This window comes from Rattus norvegicus, chromosome 12 (assembly GCF_036323735.1).
Source record: "Rattus norvegicus strain BN/NHsdMcwi chromosome 12, GRCr8, whole genome shotgun sequence".
Lineage (NCBI taxonomy): Eukaryota > Metazoa > Chordata > Mammalia > Rodentia > Muridae > Rattus > Rattus norvegicus.
This window is the reverse complement of record NC_086030.1, coordinates 39,209,108-39,230,508: the sequence shown is the minus strand read 5'-3', so window position 1 is coordinate 39,230,508 and position 21,401 is coordinate 39,209,108. Positions and strand designations below refer to the sequence as shown.

Below are 21,401 nucleotides of genomic sequence, written 5' to 3'. Positions count from 1 at the left end.
AGAGAGTCATAAAAGTTCAAAGATTCTTTCAAAACTTGCATCTTGAGATTGATGGACAGGTGCGGTAGCCAATGGGAAGGGGAAGGCAGGCATTACTTCATCATGCTCACTTGTCACTGGTTGACAAGCCCTGAGGGATGGACAAGAAGGCTGGCAGTTAACCCTTCGGGCCCTACTCTGCCCTTTGCACTTCTTCTTGGAAGCATGAAGCTTCCAGACTGAAGAGCTTCCAAAATTTCCCACCTTCAGGTGTTGTCTTTGGGTCCAGCCCCTGGCCCCTGGAGACGGGATCTCTGCTATCAAAGGGATTCCCTCTGAACAGATGTCCTGGAGTAAAGTTTTGAGCTTTCTAAAGACCAGGAATCAGCTGACCTTGCTGAGGAGGCCAGGGAGAAGTTTGATTCACTTTTTTTTTTTTTTTTTTTTTTTTTTTTGGTGCTGTCAGAACACAGACCCATGGTGGAGACATTTCCATTAATCTTGTAAAGTGATCAGTCACTGGAAGGATTGAATTGCATTTCCTGCCCAAAGATGTGGAGACAGATGACCTTTGCAGCAGCCCTCAGACCCCCGGTTCACAGCTGGAGAGAGGATGTGTCAGCATTTGCCTTCCAGTCTCACCCAGCCCTTTGTTCAGAGCTCGAACCCTTTGTGCTCAGGCTGCAGCAGGGGGATTTTGTAATTGTTGATGCAGATTTTTTTTTTTCCCTAACCTCCCACTTCTTAACAGCTTCTGAGAAACAAACTCTTATTTGGCAGAAGATGGTATCTAAGAGCTGCCCCAGAGGGAGAACCAGAATAGATGTGGGGAATTTTGAGAGGCCGCTTGGCCTTTTGGCTATAACTACTGCCCTTTCCTCAGTTTCCCTGTATACAGTGGGCCAAACTGGACGGAGTCAGAAGTCCAACAAAGTCATAATACCTCATGTTAAGTGGCTCTATTTAGAAGAAGAAGAAGAAAACAAGGCTTTTACCTATACGATCTCAAGTCAAAGGCACTTAGAACTAAAGCATTTATGTAAAAGGACACGAAAACCTAGACAGTCCCTCAAGGTGCCGGAGAGTCTGTTTTCTCACCTGTGAAATGGAGGTTTTAAGGCAAAACCCACTGCAGTCTCACTATGTGTCCTATATGCTCACAAAAGGGCTCACCCAGTAATGGTATTCAAAGGAAGCTGATGCTCTGGGCGCCATAACCCCAACATTTTGCTTTCTGCTGAGTTTTAAGGTTCAGGGGAGAGTCATCTGTGGAGGTTGAATAGCTGTTTCCCCAGCCAGATTCCCTCCAAACCTAACCTAACCTTGCTCGGTGTTTTGAGTCCTTTGACTGAATACTTTTGTCTCCTCCAGGCCTCTGTACCTGCTGGTCCTTTCTCTCTACATTTTTATCCTGCTAGCTCCAACATCCCTCTTCTAGAAGCTGCTTGGATATCTCATTTCCTGTCACCTTCTAACGCTAAACATGTTTTTGTTGTCCCGAGATTTCCTCAGGGAATCAAACCCAGGACCCCAGCAGGAACTAAGATGAAAGAATCCTCCGTTCCTATAATGGCGAGGTGGTTCTATAGAACCACACCCTCCTGGTGGTCCTTGAATTGTTTCCAGATTATTTTTTAATACCTAGTACAGTTTAAGAAATAATGGCGCAGAAGAAAACATGGGAGTTGGGGAGAAAAACTATAATTCCTCCCAGTACCGGTGAACTTATGGCCTCACTCAAGATAGGCAAGCCCTCTGCCACTGGGCTATATCGCCAACCCTTTTTCTCTTATTCTTTTTGAAACGTAGCCTTGCTAAATTGCCGAGGCTAGCCTTCAACTTATGATTCTCATCCTTACCTGGAATTATAGACACAAGGCCCAGCAAGATGGTGTTGTGATAGAGTCGCGGCTCCGGTCCAGACAGACCACACCAGGCCAAGGCAGTTCCAAGTGGGAGAGGTTTATTCTGGTGGAAGGGGACGACAGAGCCAAAGTGGAGCAAAGAGAGAGAAAAAGAAGGGTCGGGAAGGGTCCGCCTTTTTTTTTTTTTTCCCCAGAGACTGACGTAACAATTCGCAGGTAATGGTGGGAAGTAAACCAAATGGACTCTGGGAGTGTATGGCCATTGCCATGGCAACACATGCTCCGCTCGCTGTCGCCTATGCATGACGTCATCTCTGGGTTCGCAGGCGATCTACAACCGTAAAACCGGTTCCCGATACCAACAGATGGGATTCCTTGTGACAATTTTTTTCCCTATGCTTTAATTGGTTTTATGTGTGGGGACGCACCCTAGCGCTTATGTGGAAATCAGGGGACAGTGATTGCAGGAAGTGGTCAGTTCTGTCACTCCACCGTGTAGGTCACAGGGATCAAACTCCGGTCACCACATTTGGCAGGAGGCATCTTTGTTTGCTGAGCCATCTTGCCAGGACCTAGCGTGTTCGTTCGTTGTTTTGAGACGGGCCTTGGCTGGCTTGGGGTTCGCACTGTCTAACTAAGCTCAGAAAGATTCCCTTACCCTCAGCCTTGCGAATGACAGGACTACTGGCAGGAACTACTACCACACCTAACTCCAGAAGGAGTTCTTTAAAGTTTATTTTCTCAGGATGGAGATAGAGTTAGAGTACTTGGTATCCGGTCCTACATTCAACCCCTAGAACAAAACAAAACACCAAACCTAGGTCCGGGCAAGGAAGGGTGGCCCAGTGGTTAGAGTGCTGAGCCAACATGGGGATTCCAACACATAAGGCAGGGCTGGTCTTACGCATACCAGTACTGTATGGAGGTAGGGGCAGGAGGATTGTTGTAGCTTCCTGGCTGCTAGCCTATGAGAATAACCTGAGTTTGAATTTGAGAGAGAGACCGTGCCTCAAAGGGATAAGGTGAAGAATGAGATATCTATACCATCCTCTGGCCTCGGTGAGCACACGTGACCAAGCATCTGCATATAACACACACATAAGTAATAATCAAATGCCCAAACGCTGAACCTGCGGCTATAGGGAGAGCCGATATATTTTTGTTGTCTATACTTCTAGACAGCAGTGAGATCGGAGAGATCCTGTACCAGGTGCCTCTGATTTGGGCACGATAGGCAATCACTTAGCTACACCACCCACAACCCCGTCTGTCACTGTCTTTAATATACTCCATATCAAACAGGAACTCTGTTTACTCTAAAACTACAGGTTAAATAGAAGCCCACACCCTACCCCAAGTGCGCGCACTACATTTCTCCCTAAGTGCGCACACTACAGTCCCTCCTACAGTGCGGAGTTTCTCTTTCCGGCATAAATAACTGTAATAGCTTTCATGGGTGGTGTCACCGGCTTTTAACCCTTTTCAAATAGCAGTCAGTCATTTGTAGATCATTCGGGAAGCACTACCTTGATATACGCATGCGCGCATGTACGCACGCTCGCCCGGCAGCCTTTATAGGAAACCCTCCTGTTCCCTCCCTCCCAGTGCCACCTGTTCCTGGCAGAGAACAGGCTTTCCCCAGGGGAGGATGGAATGTTCCGAAAAAGGACAGTTGGCTCTTCTCCCCAGCTCCAAGAGAAACTCTTAATCATCTAACATCTGCCTCTTTTGTTTAAGTAAAAATTCTTTGCAAAGATAGATCTTGCCTTCAGTCCCATGAATCTGACTCGGAAGCTACACTTTTAAAAATACTTAGGGGTTGGGGATTTGGCTCAGTGGTAGAGCGCTTACCTAGGAAGCGCAAGGTCCTGGGTTCAGTCCCCAGCCCCGGGGGAAAGAAAAAAAAATACTTAGGGCCTGGGGAGTTGGCTTCTGTGTTAAGAACACTTGTTCTTACCAAAGGACCTGAGTGGCTCATAACCACCTGCATGTTCGTTCGTTCTCTCTCTCTCTCTCTCTCTCTCTCTCTCTCTCTCTCTCTCTCTCTCTCTCTCTCTCTCTCTCTGACACACACACACACACACACACACACACACTTGAGTTAGGTACAGCGCTCACCTTTAATCCCAGCACTCCCAAGGTAGAGGCAGGTGGATCTCTGAGTTCCAGGACAGCCAGGGTTAAATAGGGAAACCCTGTCTCTAAATGAATTTTAAAGGCGAGACAGGCTTGAGAGCAGCGACCTGGTTTAGAAGGTGAAGGTGCTGACCTGTTAACCTGATGATCATCCCCGGAATCCACATACAGATAATAGCAACATTTCTTTTCAGAAATGGAAAGTAAAAATTAAAGCTTAAGACCTGGCCTTTGGTCTATGGCACGGTATAGTGTTTGCCTAGCGTTTCTGAGGCCAAGCACTGTTCTAAGTAATCAAAAATAGTTTACTATACCTAGCTTGGGCTACATAGCAAGACCATGCATCAGCAAACTTAAGTATACAGGGTTGGAGAGATGGCTTAGCGGTTAAGAGCACAGACTGCTCTTCCAAAGGTCCTGAGTTCAATTCCCAGGAACCCTATGATGGCTCTCGACCTTCGCCAGAATCTAACTGAAGCGGTGTAATTGCGTCAGAACTCTGGCTGGTAGATTGATCCTATGTGGTTTACCAGCTGTGCGAACTACAGGAATTGCTTCACCTTCCTGGGACTCTGTTTCCTCCCCAGTAGAAAGGAGGCAGCAATACAAGCTGTCAGGTAGACCATGACCAGGAACAGATGCTGAAGGTAAAACGCCTTGCAGAGTGTCTGGCGCACATTAAGGTACTGTCATCGTCATTCATTATAGTAAAACAACCCGAAGGGACCCGGAAGTTTATTACAGAGTTGCTAGGCACTGAAAAGACAGCACGCAGTCCAGCACACTCAGTGTTTATTGGCTTGAATCTGTGAACTCAAGGGGAGAGACCGAATCTATGATGTTATTTTGGCCCTGGTAGATGAGCTTGGTTTTTTCTGTTTTGTTTTGTTTTTTTAGCCCCCTTCGGTGCTAAGCATAGAACCCAAGGCAAGCTCTACCACTGACCGGACTTGGTAAATTCTGATTACAACCTGTGAGGCTGGAGAGACAGCCCAGTGGTGAAGGGCACTTGTTGCCTGTGGTCGGGACTGGGTTTGATTTCCGGCACCTACATAGCACGTCACAATCATTTCTCCAATCCTGTGAGATCCATTCTCTTCTAGCATCCATGGTGCATCAGGCACACACGCGATGCGCATGCGTAAGGGCAGGCACGAGGTTTATGCCTATAAAATCTTTTTTTAAAAAATGGCTTGAGATTGGGGACTTAGCTCCGAAAAAAAGAAAAAGGAAAAAAAAAATGGCTGGACGTCACATGCTTTTAATTCCAGCACTCAGGAGGCAGAGGCAGGAGGATCTCTGAGTTCAAGGCCAGCCTGGTCTACAGAATGAGTTCCAGGAGAGCCAGAGGGACACCGAGGAACCCTATCTCCAAAAAACAAAAGTAGGTTGAAAAAAAGGGGGGGGGGGAGGCTGAGTTCAAATCCCAGAAACCACATGGTAGCTCACAAACATCTGGAATGGGATTCGATGCCCTCTTCTGGTGTGCCTGAAGACAGCAACCCTGTACTCACATACCCAGCTGATGCCAGACGTGGAAGCAGGAACCAGGAATGCCTGGCCCAGGGGTAAGCAAGCATCTACCTGTGACTTTGAGGCTGGCTTGGTGTTACGTACCAAGTTCCAGGCCAACCTAGGGTACACAGTAGGAGCCCGTGGTGGCAGGAGAATAGATGTTAGAAAAAGTCCACGAGTTCTAAAGAGTTAAAGTAGATGGACTGACCCTGGACTCTGTCCCCATAGGTAGCAATGAATATCCTAGTAAGAGCACCAGTGGAAGGGGAAGCCCTGGGTCCTGCTAAGACTGAACCCCCAGTGAACTAGACTATGCGGGGAGGGTGGCAATGGGGGGAGGTTTGGGAGGGGAACACCCATAAGGAAGGGGAGGGGGGAGGGTGATGTTTGTCCGGAAACCGGGAAAGGGAATAACACTTGAAATGTATATAAGAAATACTCAAGTTAATAAAAAAAAAAAAAAAAAGACATGGGAAACAGGAAAAGACAAAAAAAAAAAAGAGTTAAAGTAGAGAAGGATTAGGGTTAACTATTGCCTACAATGTAGGCAGGGGACAATGTGTGCTAATAGTTGCACAGATCAATGGAACATTGCAACCTGTAAATATTGCAAAGGAGTGTGTGTGTGTGTGTGTGTGTGTGTGTGTGTGTGTGTGTGTGTGTGTACACAAGTACTGAGGATTAAGTCCAGCCCTACTCAAATGCGTGGCAATCACTCTACAGGCTGCTATGTGCTTACAGGGACAGCATGTAGGGGAGACTGACCCAGTCCGAGGTTGGGCGAAAGGGAAAAACTTCCAAGGAATTGATGTAGACAGCTGGACTCTCTGGGGAAGCAAAGACCGGGTGGAGTGGGGTTGGGTGGGGAGTGTCCTCCACATTGGGAGTGGAAAGAAGGCCATCAGGCCTGGCAGAGGGGAACCGAGAGATGGTGGGTGGAGCTGAAGTGCTTGTAGCCTGGGATCTTACTGCTCAGAACGTTCTGGAGAAACCCTGACAAACAACAATGCACCTTAGTGCCAGTGTCCGCCACGCCAAGAAAAAAATGAGCCACTGTAAAATGTTCGGCAGTGGGAGAGCATAACGTGGTGTGGATTCTGCAGAAGTCAGTGCTGGATGTGGTGTCAGGAAGATCAGGAGTTCAAGGCCAGCCTTGGCTAGGTGAGACTGTCTCTCAGAAAAGGGTTGCGGGGGAGCGGGGAGGGGAAACTGCTAAGCTTGTGTGGGTCTGCCTTGCTATAGAACATAGACTTTCAAGTCCAGAGTGAAAGCTGAGACAGGGGAGGAGAGTAAGACAATGGGAGGGAACTGAAGAGAGTCTCTACGTACAGAGGCATTTGAGGGCAGAATTCATTTCTCGGTTCCTGAGCGAAGGCTTGCCCACTGCCCCACCTGCATGTTCATCAAAAACTTCATTTTCACATCCCTTGTGGTACCCACTGTTCTGTCTCTACATTTGACTACTTTGGAGTACAGAATAAGTACCGTACTTATTTCTGTGGCTGGCATATTTTACTTAGCAACACCTTCAAGATCCCATTATAGCATCGATCAAATCTACCTCTTTTCGTTTGAGGCAGATTTAATATATAGTCTTCTGTTTCTTTATTATTTTATGTGCATTGGTGTTTGCCTATATGGATGCCTGTATGAGTGTGTCGGGCCCCCTGGAACTGGAGTTACAGAAATACTGGTATTAAAAATATGCACTACCATGCTTGGCTTTCTGTCTACTTATTTATCTAGATACTTTTTTTTAATATTTTATTTATTTATTATATATGAGTACACTGTAGCTGCCTTTAGACACACCAGACAAGGGCATCAGATCTCATTACAGATGGTTGTGAGCCACCATGTGGTTGCTGGGATTTGAACTCAGGACCTCGGGAAGAGCAGTCGGTGCTCTTAACCACTGAGCCATCTCTCCAGCCCCTATCTAGATACTTTTATATTATTTAATATATATGATGAATACACTGTAGCTGTCTTCAGACACACCAGAAGAGGGCATCAGATTCCATGACAGATGGTTGTGAGCCACCATGTGGTTGCTGGGATTCGAACTCAGAACCTCTGGAAGAGCAGTCAGTGCTCTTAACACTGAGCCATCTCTCCAGCCTGCTTTGGCTTTCCTTCGAAGGGTAAACTCCATTGTCCTGCTGGTTTGGTTTACTGTGGTTGGCTGATTGGTTTTGGTTGTGAGAGAAAGCCTAAGCTACATAGCTCAAGGCTAGCCTTTCACTCACTGTTTATCCTAGGGTCGCTTGCTCTGGCAGACTGAGATTACAAACTCCCTTGTCACAGTCGGTGATATGCTCCCTTTTATTTTCTCACTCATCCACCGATGGAGATCTTTTGTGTTTCCACCCTTGAGGAGATTGCAAACCATTAAGATTTTTGTTCTTCGATTGATGGAGGTACATTATTTTTAGACCATAAACATATGTTTATATCCCTAATTTTTTAAGCTTTAGCAGTTGTGATATTCTGAAAATATGTGTGATCTCCATCCCAGTTTCCTGGCTTTCGACTTCAAAAAGCCTTTGAATCTCCAAAGTGATTTGTCTTTTTATATGCTAATGAGCCGAATGCTGCCTGCCAGCCTCCTGGTAGCTTCAGAAGCTAGGTGACCAGAATGTCTAAAGCCACATTAAAGGGTGGGAATCAGTCCCACCTGCCACCTCAGGACAGGAGTCATACTGGAGGTAAAGTTGATCACCAATAACAAAGGGTTTAATCAATCATGGGTATGCAATAAAATCACGATAAAAACCCAGGATGGGGCTGGAGAGATGGCTCAAAGGTTAAGAGCACTGACTGCTCTTCCAGAGGTCCTGAGTTTAATTCCCAGCAACCACAACCATCTGTAATAGGATCTCATGTTCTCTTCTGGTGTGTCTGAAGACAGCTACAGTGTACTCATATAAATAAAAATAAATAATATTAAAAAAAAAAAACAGGATGGGCCTTCTGACAGGGACCAGCTGCTCTTTTGGCATGTTCAAAGCCCTAGGATCCATTCTCAGCATTGCAAAATGAAGCCCAAAATGAAGTCACTAGAAAGTAGAGGACCCATTGCTAAAAGGGTCAATCTCTGGCTGGATGTTACTGGCCTTTAATTCCAGCACACAGGAGGCAGAGGCAGGTGGATCTCTATGAGTTTGAGGGCAGCCTGGTCTACAGAGCCAGTTCCAGGGGTAGCCAGTGCTACACAAAGAAACCCTGTATATTAAAAAAAAAAAAAAAAAAAAAAAAAAAAAACTCAATCTCTTTGTGTATTCTTTGTCCTGGTTTTTGTTGCTTTGAAACTTTTATTTGGTTGCTCACCCATTATCTCCTCAGGAAAATAATAGCACTGTGGAGGGAATGGAATCCTGTGGAGGGAATGGAATCCTGTGGAGAACTCCAGCCTTTGGTCACAACAACATTACGCCCTTGGTTTCCTTCTCTGAAACAAACTACATCTGTGTTCCTGGCAGTGCTCTTGATAACGGTTAACACCAGTGGAACTTTCCCTGAGCTGACCAAGCTGCAGTGAATTAAGAGAGGTGTAAGAACCCTGGTTTACAGGGTTGGGGATTTAGCTCAGTGGTAGAGCGCTTGCCTAGGAAGTGCAAGGCCCTGGGTTCGGTCCCCAGCTCCAAAAAAAAAAAAAGAACCCTGGTTTACAGTGGTTCCTTCAGAAATACAGGTAAAGCAACTTGAGATTCGGCACTGGTATCAGACTGTTGAAGATAGTCTAATTGTGCTGTTATTGTTGTTGTTATTAAGAAAAGGTCTCTTATGTAATACAACCTGCCATACGACTTGCTATGAAGATCTGTCTGACCTCAGACTTGTAGCAATCCTCCTGTCTCTGCCTCTCAACTGCTGGGCTTACAGCAGTAGGCCACCACACTCATTCTGTTCTTTCGATTTTATTTCTCTCTCTCTTGCGGTGCAGTGGATTGAAGCCAGGGCTTTACCCATGGTAAACATACCCTGTACCTGAGTAACACACCCAACCCACAGAGTGTCAGAATTGAATCAGAATAGTGGACACCCTGCCAGTGTACCCTATAGATCGGAGACTTGACTAGTTAGCTGGAACTTAGGAGGAATTCCCACGCTTTGATGAGCAGAGGTCACAAAAGTTTTATATTTGTGAGACTCTAGGAGAATAGAATGTTTGTTCCAAACTTGCTCACGGTTGTACAATTTTTATTGCTCCGCACACAACTGGTACATTGTTAAGGTTATCTTTATAATTTACGCTCTAAACTGACATTTTATTGATAAGACCACAATAAATGGCAATGTGTAGATTAGTGGGGGTTTGTTGTCATGTTTTCTTTTGTTTGCATCTAAAAAGATGGAGAGATGTCTTAGCAGTTAAAAGCACTCACTGCTCTTGCAGAGGACCTGAATTCAGTTCCCAGCAACCACATCAGGTGGTTCACAACCAGCTGTAACTCTGGTTCCAAGGTTCCAGTGCTCTCCTGTCTTCCACAGATGCGTAGAGTCGTGGCCAAATACATAGAAACACACACACACAATTTATAAATAATATTTGAGGGCTAGAGAGACGGCTCAGCAAATGGGAGCACTAACTAGCTACACTAGTAGAGGATGGAGTTCTCTTCTCAGGTCCTACATAGCAACTCACAGCCATTTGTAATAAGTCCAGTTTCAGGAGATCCAGTGTCCTCTCCAGACCTCCACGGAGGACATCAAGCACACATGTGGTGTGTTAGCACACATACAAACAGGCAGTCAAATACCCATGTACATAAAAATGGGGTTTTTTTTAAAAAGATTTATTTATTTATTATATATAAGTACACTGTCGCTGCCTTCAGACACACCAGAAGAGGGCATCTGATCCCATTACAGATGGTTGTGAGCCACCATATGGTTGCTGGGAATTGAACTCAGGACCTCTGGAAGAGCAGTCAGTGCTCTAACTGCTGAGCCATCCCTCTAGCCCAAAAATGAGTCTTTAAAAAATAATAAAAAATAATAAATAGAGAGTAAACATGTAAAAGGGATAAAGTGGCTCACGGGAAATATCAGGTAGGATAATCACCATGAGTTCAAATCGGGCCAGGCTACAGAATGAGATCTTGTCTCCAAAAATAAATAAATAAATAAATGATAGATAACGTGATGGTTTGCATATGCTCATCCCAGGGAGTAGCACTATTAGAAGGTGTGGCCCTGTTGGAACAAGTGTGTCACTGTAGGGTTGGGCTTGGAGATCTTAGCTGCCTGAGGATGCTCAATCTATTCCTGGCTTCCTTCAGATGAAGATGTAGAACTCTCAGCTCCTCCTGCACCATGCCTGCCTGGATGCTGCCAGGCTCCTGCCTTGATGATGATGATGGACTGAACCTCTGAACCTGTAAGCCAGCCCCAATTAAATGTTGTCTTTTATAAGACTTGCTTTGGGGGCTGGAGAGATGGCTCAGTGGTTAGAGCACTGACTGCTCTTCCAGAGGTCCCAAGTTCAATTCCCAGCAACCACATGGTGGCTCACAACCATGAAATAAAGTCTGATACCCTCTTCTGGTGTGTCTGAAGACAGCTACAGTGTATCCATATACATTAAATAAAACATTAAATAAATAAGTCTTAAAAAAAAAGAGACTTGCTTTGGTCATGGTGTCTGTTCAGAGCAGTAAAACTTTAACTAAGACAGACAGGCAGACAGACATACAGACAGACAGATAAAAGATTAAGCCAAGTGTGGTGCTGCATGCTCATGGTTAAAACTATCTTTTATGTTACAATGTGTATCTTAGTGTACATGGAAAGAAAGGAGGCTTACCAGGTTAGCACTGTCCTATAATCTGAGCATCCAGGGAGATGGATTAATTCCAGAGCCAGCAAGCTGCTCAGCGGGGGAGAGCACTTGTCACCAAGCCTGTGATCCTTTGGAGCTACAATGGTAGAAGAAAGGAACCTACTCCCACGAGCTGTTCTCTAACCTCCACACACAAATCTTGGGATGTGTACCCCCACATCACACAGGGTCTCGAGGAGCAGAAGTGTGGTGGCCCGCGCCTTAATCCCAGTACTCGGGAGGCAGAGGAAGTTGGCTCTCTGAGTTCAAGGCCAACCTGGTCTACATGAGTTCCAGGAGAGCCAGGGTTACAATGAGAAACCCTGGTCTTGGAAAACAAACGAGGTAGGGTCTTAGGGTAGCCCTGGCTACTAGAGGGGGGAGGGAGAGGGAGTAGAGAGAGAGGACAGGGAGAGGGAGAGGAAACCCATGGCAGTCTGAGCAACCTCTTCTCCAGGCAGGGAAGGACATGACTCTGGTAAAACACATGGCTGTCCCTAGTACCTCTGGGGGGGGTAGGGGGGACACGTTCATATGGTGCTAAAGCTTTGTGGCTGGTGAGGATTTGATTCATAGTCACTTCTCTGTATACCTAATGTATTAGCCCTCATTAAAATTTTTAATTTCCCAGCCTGGGCAGATGGCACGGCTGATAAGGCACTCTGCCTTGCAAGCACAAGGCCCAGAGTTTGTATTCCCAGTGCCCACACAAAAAGCCTTGCTGCTCTGTTGGACTTCCTGAAACCCCGGCATTTGCAGAAACTAGATCCCCAGGACAAGCTAGCTAGCTAGCCAAGCCAAATTAGAAGCTCCAGGTTCATCGAGAAACCCTGCCTCTGTAAATGTAGAGAACAGGGATCTGGGGAGACAAATGCCACCAACTTATGGCCTCCGCTTGGAAGCCCGCACACGTGCACACAGCGCTCACACAGAGAAGAGACTGCCTCCTTTTTTTTTTTTTTTTTTAATTCCGCCAGTCCAGGTAAGGGGTTATAATGGGGAAGAGTTAAATCCTTCAGAGCAAGGAAAGTGAGGCCAAATGAAGGGCAGACAGCTTTTGGCTCGCTGCCAACAGCACCAGGTTTGGGGCCCAGCTGCTGCCCTCTTGCCGGATGAATGAGGCACGGACAGCCTGTGGGAGAAGGTGGCAGTCAGACTCCAGGCCTTGATAAAGGTGTGCCACAGACAGAGAGCCCTGAGACACAAGAGACCCACAAGCAGGTGAGCAGAACCTATCTGACCTACATCTTCAAAGAGCTATTCCCCGGACGAGAAGATAACTCTCTGAGAAAGGTATGGGCAGTACAAGGAGAAAAGGGTCTCCTGCCCGTGCACACGCCCACATTATGTTAGTAGCTTACGGAGCTTTTCAGCAGGAAGACCTGGGACAGTTAGATTCAGACAGTTAGCCAACTACAGTATACCCAGAGGCTGACTGGGCACAGTAGATGTTGGTAAAGGAACATGGCATTGGATGATGGGCGCAGACCTAGCATCTAATAGGTGCTTAATAAATGCTCCTCTAGGGCTGGAGAGATGGCTCAGTGGTTAGAGCACCGACTGCTCTTCCAGAGGTCCTGAGTTCAATTTCCAGCAACCACGTGGTGGCTCACGACCATCTGTAATGGGGTCTGATGCCCTCTTCTGGTGTGTCTGAAGGCAGCAACAGGGTAGCTTACTTAATAAAACAAATAAATAAATGCTCCTCTAACTGAATAAAAAACAAGTCGCGTGCCCCACACTTAGCAAGTAGGTGTTTATCAACTGCTGGACTACACGAATTCGGAACCTGCCCTTTTGTTGTTGTTGTTGTTGTTGTTGTTGTTGTTGTTGTTGTTGTTGTTGTTTGGTGAGAGGGTTTCTCACTTGTAGCCCTGGCTGCCCTGGAACTTAGTCTCTACGTAGACCAGGCTGGCCTTGAACTCAAAGATCTGCCTGCCCTTGCCTCTTCAGTGCTGGGATTAAACGGACCTTTCATCGTGATGTTTAAATTCAAACCAACCATCCAGCAGGCAGCTGGTTTATGCCTTTAACCCCTGCAAATCTGATCGCCAGCCCCATGGCTGGTGACCCATACCATCTGTAACTATGGCTCCAAGGGATCCAACATCTTCTTCTAAGGTCTGATACCACTGTACTCGTGTGCACAGAGCCTCGACACACATCTACTTGGGATTCAAAACAAGGCTTGGCACACACCTTTAATCAGAGGTCTCTGTGAGTTTGGGGCTAGCCCAGCCTTCGAAGGTCAAGCTTCAGAAAGACATTCCGGAGGATGGGGCGTGGGCTCATGAGCTAGGAGAAAAGGGATACACTCAAAACCAAAAATGACTTCAGAGGCGTGGTAAGCAGCAGCCAGCTTCGCCCAATTGGCTGCCACAGCAAACATAAGACCATAAGGCTCAGCCAAGCAAATCTAATTCTCAGTTTTAGTACCTGGAGATTCAGTACAAAAGGTAGATGGGGTGATGGCTCAATAGGTACAGTTTCGGGCTGGAGAGATGGCTCAGCGGTTAAGAGCACTGACTGCTCTTCCAGAGGTCCTGAGTTCAATTCCCAGCACTGATATGGTGGCTCACAACGGATCCGATGCCCACTTCTGGTGTGTCTGAAGACAGTGACAGTGGACTTATATACATTAAGTAAATAAATCTTAAAAACAAAAACAAACAAATCCCAGTCAGAGTTCCGTAAGGGAGGAGGCACCTTCTCAGGCGAGGAGCTGAGTAACCACTGCAGGGCCTTCCACAATGCAGTCAGCTAAATTACGACCCCTTCACATCCAAATCCCCTGGAACCAACCTGTGACCATAGTCTCTTAGCTGGGAAAGGCTTTCCAGAAGTGATAGAAATCGAAGCTCTTGAAATGGGAAGACTGTCCAGGTGAGGCCAAAGTGATCGTAAGTATCTGGTCAGGAAGTAGTCAGGAGAGGCAGAAAAAGCAATGGAAAGCAAGATCAGTGAGTGCTTTGAACACTGAAGGGGGGAGAGTCCACAAGCCGAGGACTATGGGAATCCACCAGAAGGCGAAAGAGGGAAGGAAAAGGATTTCCCTCATCGAGAGCCTCCAGAACGAGCCAAATCTTTAGTTACTTTAACCCTGCAGCTTCATTCTGACTTCTCAGTACGCAGAAAAGTCAATAAATAAAAGTCAATTTATACACTAAGCACCATGGAAAGGACACAATCAGTTGGCTGGCCAACAAATCCCTTCCTGGCTGGCCTCGAACTCACAGAGCCCCGCCAAGTGCTGGAATTAAATGAGTGTGGTGCTACTCCTGGCAAGTTGTTCCTTTTAGAAAGGTTTTCCGATTGCTCTTACAGAGTGGGTTCTAGGATAATCGAAAAGAGCCACGAAGAGTTGGTCAAGTGACCAAGTGACCACTGACATCCGAGTGAATCCTGACAGTCCCTTAGATACCATGGACACGAGAGAGCTGGAGGGAAGAGCTCTGATCCTAAGGAAATGTTGAGGACCGCAATTGCCTGGTAGACTTTTCTAGTGGAACGGATACATGAAGGAAGGATGAAGTGAAGGAAGGAGGACTTGGGTGTCTCCTCAGGTGACTGTTTCCGAATACTCCACTGTTCCCAGGACATGCACTAGACAGGGTGTTCCTGGGAAGCAGGGTATTTTTATGTGATTAGCCTGGAATAGTTCTCTGAGAAATAAATACCCTTAGTCCAAAGGGTTTTTATGAGCCAGGGCAAAGGATTAAAGGCAGCCAGGCTCCAGAGAAATCCCAGGGTCAGGGACTGCCGAGGATGGAGACTTTTAATCTAAACCTTAGAATGTTTTGATTTTTCACTCCCTCGGTTCAGAGTGTCACTTTAAATACGTGTTTGGCAACATCAACCGTTCTATTTTTCTTTTTAATTATACAAAAGAATGATCCTGGAAATGGCCCAGCTCCAGACTGGAGGAGGCAAGGGGAATTTGGCAACAGCAGCTGAAGGCAAGAGACACCAACTAAAAAAAAAAAAGAAGAAGAAGAAAAGAAAAGAAAAAGAAATGGATTTGAGATCTCTTCAAGGGAGCCGAGAAACCCAACTTCCTCCCTGAACTTGGTGTGGTCAGTCCTGACTCAGGACTTCTAAAAGGAGTCTGATAGACTCACCAGCTCAGAATGGACACAAGACAGATGGACGGGTGTCTGGATAAAAATATCCGCACACTAATGCCGCACTGGATCTCGGATTTACTTCCGGCCTCGGTTGTCTTCCCCGATTTTAGCCTCTGAGCAGCAAACAGCTGATTCTTTTTGTAGGTATTGCTGCTTCCTACTGTGTGCTAGAGGCTGGGCCAAACTGGTATGTACTCTGTCTTGTGCACCCAACTTTCAGAAAGACTCTTTATACCTGATTTCTACACATGGCATTTGAGGCTCCAGAGGTCAGTACAATTCCACACCCCACTGCCAGGCCGGGGCATCCCATCTTCTTAGCTACTTTCTGGATCACTGGGAAGCATCCTTCCGGCTCCTTGGTCAGCAGGCTCTCTGTACAGACAGGACCAAAGGGAGGCAGAGATAAACAGTGGGACTTCCAGGAAGGGAAGGGCGGCGGCTGTTTTTGACATGCAGCGTATCCGACCCCTCCAGTTTCCCTTTCTCCACAGGCCTTGCCCTTCCAGACAGTTCATCTCCGATCCTTTATTCCGGTACCTGTTTTTCCTGTTTGGATTCTCAGAGATGAACTGCCCTTGGTAAATACAGATTAGCTAATTCATTCATTAGATGGTGGGGGGGGGGCTGCCTTCATTCTTTGATCCCCAGGCAGAGCCCAAGAGAGGGAAAATAGTCACCGTTTATTGTCCTGTCACAGAACACTCGTCACAACCCTTGCTGCCTGGTGCCATCGAGACTCCCACTTGACAGATGGAGCCTAGACAGGTTGGGATGTTTGCCAAAGTGTCAGAGTTACACACCGATGAGGCTGGAGTCCACATCCAGGTGAACCTCACCCAACAGTCTGTGGCTTTCCTTATTTCTGATGAACAGAGATTCAACCTCCTTGGCTGGCTGAAGCCATCTCTTTGAGCCACTCCTGGCTCCTAGGATTATCTCTTCAGGCTGCCCTTAAGGAAGGGCTGTAGTCCAGGGAGTTCCGAGATCCCATTTGTTTATTTAGGCTTCCCCCCCCACCTTTTTTTTCTTCTTTCTTTCTTTCTTTCTTTCTTTCTTTTTTTTTTTTTTTTTTGAGATGAGGTCTAATTACATAGCCCAGGCTGGCCTCAAACTCGTTCATCTCCTCCCACAGCATCCCAAGTGCTAGAACTACTGCCTGACCACACCCAATGAACAGACTTATTGTCTCCGTTTTGCCAGCCAGAAAGCAGCCAGCAACTACAGCCACATCACTGCCAGGTCACCCAACCCAATCTTGTCCATCTGTTGGGAAGGACACCTTCTCTAAAGGTTTTTTCAGGGACCCCCACCCCCAGCTTCTGACTCCTGTTTACTTCCAGTGTCTACACATCTCCCTTCAGTGTATGTTCTTTGTGTGTGTTTCAGACGTTCTGATTTCATGTGTGGGGGTATTTTTTTTAAAGATTTGTTTATTTATTATATATATAAGTACACTGTAGCTGTCTTCAGACACACCAGAAGAAGGCATCGGATCTCTTTACAGGTGGTTGTGAGCCACCATGTGGTTGCTGGGAATTGAACTCATGACCTCTGGAAGAGCAGTCAGGTGCTCTTAACCACTGAGCCATCTCTCCAGCCCGTGTGTGGGTATTTTGCTTGCACACATGTATGCCCGGGACACAAGGAGGTCAGACGGTGTCTGATGCCTTGGAACTGAAATTAAATTGTTGTGAACCGCCATGTGGGTGTTGGGAATTGTCTTTAAACACTGATCCATCTCTCCAGTCCCATGTGTGTATTTTTTTAGGAGTATGTAGCCCAGGTTGGCCTAGAACTCACTATGTAGTCCAGGGTAGCTTGGAACTCCCAGCAGTACACCCCTGTTTCGGCCTGTCAAGTGCCAGGATTAGAGTCATGAGCCACCATGCAGGGCTGACATCTCAGTTCTGCTTCTGAACCAAGGTTCGGAAAGTAATTTGCCCCATTTGCTATGTAATTTGTCACATTGCTATGGAGCAGCCAAAAAGTACAGTAGATCTTAATAAGTAAGAGAGTCAAAAAACGGGCTGGAGAGATGGCTCAGAGGTTAAGAGCACTGACTGCTCTTCCAGAGGTCCTGAGTTCAAATCCCAGCAACCACATGGTGGCTCACAACCATCTGTAATGGGATCTGATGCCGCCTTCTGGTGTGTCTGAAGACAGCTACAGTATACTTACATAAAATAAAATAAATACAAGCGCAAGGCCCTGGGCTCAGTCCCCAGCTCCGAAAAAAAAGAAAAGAAAAAAAAAATCTAAAAAAAAAATAAACTCAAAAAACAAACAAAAACACTTGAATGCTAAAGAAAAGCAGGTTAAGCGCTTCTCAGACTTCACCTAAAGAACTTACTCAAGTCAAAATAGCTTGGATGGCTTCTTTTTTTAAAAAGATTTTATACATTTTTATTTAACGTGTATGACTGTTTTACCTGCAGTGCCTGTGGAGGCCAGAAGAGGGCGTTTGATCCCCTGAAAACTGCACTAAGCAGCCGGTTGTGAGCCACCGTGTGGGTGCTAGAAAACAAACCACTGCTACACCACCCCTAACCACTGAGCCACCTCCCTAACAACCCCCACCATGCTGAAGGCGTCTGATCTAGGAGATTGAGTGGAGTGATGGTGACGTCCCAGACGCTGGACCAATAAAGTTAAAAAACAAAATCTGGGGGTTGGGGATTTAGCTCAGTGGTAGAGTGCTAGCCTAGCAAGCGCAAGGCCCTGGGTTCGGTCCTTAGCTCTGGAAAAAAAAAATTTGTCCTACTAAAATCATAAACGAGATACTCCTGCTCCTAACAGCCTCCTTTCTTCTCATCTGTAAAATGGTGATTCAATGCTACAAGGTTGTAAGGAGTTTAACACTTAATATATAATGAAATAATACGTAGAAAAGTGTTAATAAAAGAGTTTAGGACAGGGGCTGCCATTGGGAAGGACTACACTGATGTTAACTTGTCTTCTGACAGGATTAGGTTGTTGCTACCTCCTAATCGACCTGTGGCAGCAGTCTCCCATCAGCCCCCGAGGCTATGGCCATTGGTCCTGCGGATCAGCCATTGTCTTTCAGCAGGGTCTCTCCAAGGCACAAAACTGATTGGGAAAGTTGTTTGGGACTTTTTAGAGAGCAACCCCAGAGGTTGATAGCATACCTTCTGACCACCTGAGGGAGCCCTATGGTTGCTTGAAGGTAAGGTGGGCTCAAGAAGCCTGAGGTCCAATCCTCCCCGCCTGCCTACCCTGTTTATTTAGCAGGCTGCTTTCTCGCGGGAGCCTCGGGTTTTCCACCTGTTGAAGTACCGGTATCAATGGTTTTGCTGGGACTCATGGTCCCAGCTGGATCTGGTAAAGGAGATAAAAGGTTACTGTGGATCCTTCGATACTCTGAAGCCAGGGGCTGTGCTTAGAGCCCTTCCTCCACCCTTGGTCTGGATATTTTTATTTTTTTTTATTTATTTATTTATTTATTTATTTATTTATTTATTTATTTATTTTTGTCTGCCTTGGTTTTTGGTGCAAGAATTGAACCCAGAACTACATGCTGAGTTTTTTGTTTTGTTCTCTGATCTCTACTAATGGGCTGATGCGAGTCAGAGAAGAGAGGTTACAATGTTGCCACAAGCAAACTCTCCCCATCTCAAAGGCCGGGTTTTAGCCACCACTGCCAGATCTCTTCATTGCTCTAAATCAGTAGACCTCCCTCTCTGTCTTCCAAGACCCTTAACCTCCAGATCTCAGGCCCTCTCTCCAGCTAGACGTTTCCTTGAATCAAGGGAGTCTGTTATTTTATTCAGTAAACCTGTTTGTATACAAACTCTAAGGGGGGGGGGGGTGTCAGATCAATACATACACTGGTTAGACAATATCAGACGCCATCCCACCATTGCTGTGATAAAGGCCAAGACCAAAGGCAGCCTGGGAAGGAAAGGGGTTATTGGGCTTACCGTTTCCCCGGTCACACTATATCAGCACAGAAACCGAAGCAGGGATTGGTGAGGGAGGACGCTTACTGGCTGACTCAGCCTTCCTTCTTATAGAACTCAGGATTACCCACCTGCCCAGGGTGGCACCACTGTGGGCTGGGCATTCCCACCCCAATCAGTCGTCGAGAAAATGACCTCCAGACCGGCCTTACAGGCCAGTCTGAAGGGTACAAATTCACAGTTGAGAAGAAAACAAAACAAAACAAACAAACAAACAAAAAAAAAAAACAAAAAACTAACCAGCACAGATGTTATCACAATCAGAGCTATGCAAGGGAAGCTATCAGGGTGACTAGACAAGTCCTTGCGTGAGGCTATGTAGGCAGAAAGGAAAGCTCCTTTGGGATATTTGAGCCCAGATGTAGATGGAAATCAGAAGTAATAAGCACAAAGCCCACCTACAAAACAAACCCAGTGGGGCGAGATTTCCAGTCCCACGTGCTCAATCTTCTTGTCATTCGGTTTTGTTACTGAGACGAAGTCTTTTATGTACCTGGCCTAGGACTCAGAGATCCACTTGCTCTGCCTCTGTCTCCCAAGCGCTGGGATTAAAGGCGTGCGCCACCATGCCGGCCCCAAATTCTCAATCTTTGTAAATCAGGGAAGGCGGCGGCTAGGGGAGTCTCAGAAACTCGGCAGGAGGCCTCCTCTCTTTTGTGCCACGCGGTTGGGTGGAGGGCTGCCCTCTAGCGGTCGTACAGGAGTTGACTCTCTCACGGTAAACCAAGAGCACCACATGCTTAGGATTTGACTGGGGTCTAAATTTATCATTCGTTCTTGTTTTTCCCACGTGGTATTCAGTCAACAAGTATGTCTTCAATGTGGAGTGTGTGCCAAGAAACATTCTGAAGGCTGGGGGTTAAAGCGGGGAAACCGCTGTTAACGCAGCTGCCTTGGATTTAGCGGCCTAGATGTCCTCTACCTTCCCTCACCTGAGCCCCACCCTCAACCTCCATATTTCCTCGTCCCTTAAGTTCTGGCTCCTTACATTGCTGGCCCAGGTCTCAGCTTCGAGGAGACCCCCAAAGGTGGGAACTTGTTTAGTTCTGTATTCCCTACAGAACAGGAGACGCTCACGAAGGGGTTTGGGAATGGCGGGCACATGTTTAAAGCCAGCACTCCGGAGGCTTGGGCAGATGGGATCTTTGTGAGTTCGAAGCGGGCTTGGTCTATATAACAAGTTTCGGACTAGGGAGAGCTATGTAGTCTCAAAGATAATAATTACAAACGGGGACTAGCATTCTAAAATTAAAATAACAACTCGGTTACTATCCACCTTTTTTAAATCCTGGTTTTTTTTTTCCTTGTACACATTTACAGTCTTCTGAACTATAATTTACTCATCGATGTGTTGTGTTGACTGCAAGGGGGCTGGGAATTTTGTCCCTCTTGTATTCCAAGGCAAGAGCACACTACTCCTTCAGACTCATTATTTTCCTGCCTCATTCTCCTCTATGCTGGGATTCCAGGCACGCATAACATCGTGGGGATCGACTTTGTCCCTCTTAATCACAAGCCTATACCTGCCCTCGACGCCTGGAACAGTGCTGGCACCCAGTAGACGTTCAATAACCGCTCAGTGAACTCTAGTAGACCTCCGCTGGCTCTTTTTCCAACAGACCATTTGCCACCTTGTTCCAAGGAGGAAATAGGCCTCAGCAGGCGCCCAGAGGTGACCTCGGATGGCCCAAGTCAAGAGCTCGGGGAGCAAAGGCACTGGAGCAGCTGCGGAAAGAAGAGAGGCTCGTCCGCGTGGGGCGCTTCCAGGAAGGCGCGCCAGGGCTGTGGGCGGAGCCGTCGGGGGCGGCGCGGGGCACGTAACTCGCACGGACACCGCCCACTGCCTTATGGGCGGGGTTATTAGTGGGTGTGGTATATGCAAATAACCGCGGGTCGCCGGCCAATCGTGGAGCTCGCGGAGGTGCCGGCTTGGGACCGGACGCCGGTCCGCGCGCAGGCTCCGGTCGCGGCCGCTTGG

General features: G+C 46.9%; 1 protein-coding gene and 1 long non-coding RNA gene across 2 annotated transcripts in view; both read right to left on the bottom strand.

Moving 5' to 3' along the window:
- The window catches only part of Kdm2b (lysine demethylase 2B), a 137,705-nt gene extending 131,618 nt beyond the window's left edge, over window positions 1–6,087 (bottom strand). Inside the window, exon 1 of the mRNA XM_063271329.1 lies at window positions 1,839–6,087. The gene's annotated coding sequence lies outside the window, so the exon portion shown is untranslated. The remainder of the gene's footprint in view (window positions 1–1,838) is intronic.
- Window positions 6,088–11,221: 5,134 nt separating this feature from the next.
- On the bottom strand, window positions 11,222–21,294 carry LOC102546488 (uncharacterized). Its single transcript, XR_010056770.1, has 5 exons — window positions 18,593–21,294; window positions 14,122–15,818; window positions 13,756–13,927; window positions 13,519–13,614; window positions 11,222–12,451 (listed from the first exon to the last, which is right to left on the bottom strand). It is a non-coding gene; the product is annotated as an uncharacterized LOC102546488 (long non-coding RNA).
- Between the last annotated feature and the right edge of the window lie 107 nt (window positions 21,295–21,401).